We start from the raw sequence: 2,500 nt of genomic DNA, 5'->3' as shown, positions 1-2,500 counted from the left end.
CAGGAGTATGGTAGTGCCATGATGGGGCAGAAGAGGTAGTTACAAGGTCAGGAGAAAGGATGAGGGATGGAGGAAGAAAGTGGAGACTGCCTGGGCAGAGTTTGGGCAGAGTTCCCTCCATCCCTTCAAGCTCCTGTTTGCAGTGCCCAGTACATAAGCTTAGAGGACACAGGCAGACTCAAAAGCAAGCTTGAGGCATCTACAAAGCAGTGGGTCTGGAGACACCCAAGCTCACATATATCTGGGAAGATGGGGAGGGCTCTGTGAGTTTCCTGGGGACAGGTGCAGGAATGGAACTTCTCTAGCGAAGGAGAGAGGACATGGAGGAAAGATGCAGGGATTATGTAGTACTCAGCAAATGTGTGGTCATGAGTTCAAACCCCTGGTGTCCCACATATGTGGAGAGACAATGGCAGGCTTGAGGGACATGAGGGATGGAGGGACATGAGGGACATTGAGGATCTGGGGAATGAAGGGACAGAAGGACAGGGATGAAGGGACAGATGGACAGGGATGAAGTGATAGTAGAATATGAGGGACGGAGGGTCACAAGGATGGAGGGACATTAGAGACAGAGCAATGGAGGGACATGAGGGACAAGGTGGTGGCTGGAATGGGCTGGCACTGAGTCCAGGCCTGAAAGAAGCAGAAAGTGAGAGTGCCCCTGAGGGGGTGAGGGTCTCAGCTAGTTTTCAGGTTGGAGGCTAAGGGCAGAGACTGAAGGTCCTAGAGGCTGGTTAACTTTGGCTGACCCTGTAACCAAAACTAGCATTTGTTAATCAAGAACCTTCTCTCTGGGCATCAATCCACCACACCATCTCCCTCCATCCTCCTCCTCTCTGTGCCCTCTGGAGTGCACCTACCAGAATGCCAGCCCTAGCCCTCGGGGCATTTCCTCTTTATTGGGGAACCCTGGGGACAAGAGGCCCAGGATGACAGGTGACATGGGGACAAATTCAGGCGGAGATGAGTGGAGGGGGCTGGACTCAGAGTGGTGACCTACAATGTCATTGTTGTGAAGGACAGTCCATTCTTAGTGTTATTATCATTACTCTAATTAAATGGTGATTATCGTGAAGAAGGCAGCTATAAAAACGCCACCTTGGATTTAAGCACAATGTGAGGCAGTCTTCAAGCTTAGCATGGCCCGCCCCTAACTCTGCAACAAACAACAAGCTCTAGTTTCCAGTGAGGACACTCTCCCGCAAACTGACAAATGGAAAAACTGAGTGACAGGCATGGAGGTGATGGCCAGTATATAGGGAGACCCATTGCAATGATGTCGAGCAGCTGCCCCAGCCCTAACTCCTTCCCCAGAAACAGGGTGTCAGAGGCAGCCATACTGCTGCCAAGGAGCCAGGAAAATTCTAGGATCAGACTCAGAGATGCGGGATCCCTGCACAGGCAGATGCAGAGGGAAAAGGGACTCCTGGAGTTTCCCCTCCTGTCTGCAGACAGGGCTCCAGGGCCTTGAATCATCCCTGGTACAAGGAAGGGCTTCCCTCTTCAAACACACATCTCACACACATATGCTTGTGTACCAGTGTGCATACATGTACTCTTGAGTGGAAACTCACATGCATCCATGCCTGTGTGTGTATATGAGCACACAGACATGAAGAGACAGACACAAAGATGCATGAATACACAAACACAAAGACACATGTACAGTGCACACACAAACACACACGGTGAAATAAAATAATGAGATACACACTGGAGTTGGGGTCCCTTTGCCCACAGGATGGTACCAGAAGGCCTTGGAAGCGATGTGGCAGCAACATCCACAGGACCTAAGAAACCAGGAATGTGCTGGCTACAGTGAGCAGACAGGCCTGAATAGAGCCAAGTGGGTGGCTTCTCCTTCTAGGGGCTCTCTGGCCTAAGGCACCAGCCTATGACCTGTTCCCTCGTGGGGATCCCTCTGATGTCTCTTCCACAGCGCAGGAGCCCCCATGACTTCTCCTTTGGGTGAACTTGCTGGTCATTAATAGCCATTCCCGCACCTTTACCGCTTCTCCGCTCCCTCAGGAAAGCTCTTGACTCCCCTTTCCTGAGTAGGGAGCACCCTCTCCCCCGGCCCCTCACAGCTGCTCTTAGACTCTAGCTCCCATCCCACCACCTGCCCTGTATCCACTGTCAGTTTCACTTAGCAAGAGGGAAACAGATTTGCTGTCTCAATCTCTGTCCATTTGTCCATCCATCTATCTTTCTATCCAGCCAGTCAGACATAGAATCTGGGCTAAGAAGGGTCCTCACAGCTTTTCTGAGGTGATATGCCATACTGGTTCTCAGGGTGAAGTCGCAGGCTCTGGCCACAATGATGGAAACAATCCATCCTGTTCTAGCTATGCCTGTGTCTTAGACACAGGTAGGTTGTCTTAGAAAATACATGCTTGGGGGCTGAAGCGATAGCCCAGCAGGTAGGGCACTTGTCTTGCAGGAGACTAATCTGGGTTCTATCCCCAGCTCCCATATGGTCCCCAAGTTCTGCCAAGAG

This window comes from Suncus etruscus, chromosome 9, assembly GCF_024139225.1.
Source record: "Suncus etruscus isolate mSunEtr1 chromosome 9, mSunEtr1.pri.cur, whole genome shotgun sequence".
Classification (NCBI taxonomy): Eukaryota; Metazoa; Chordata; class Mammalia; order Eulipotyphla; family Soricidae; genus Suncus; species Suncus etruscus.
This window is presented reverse-complemented; position numbering follows the sequence as displayed.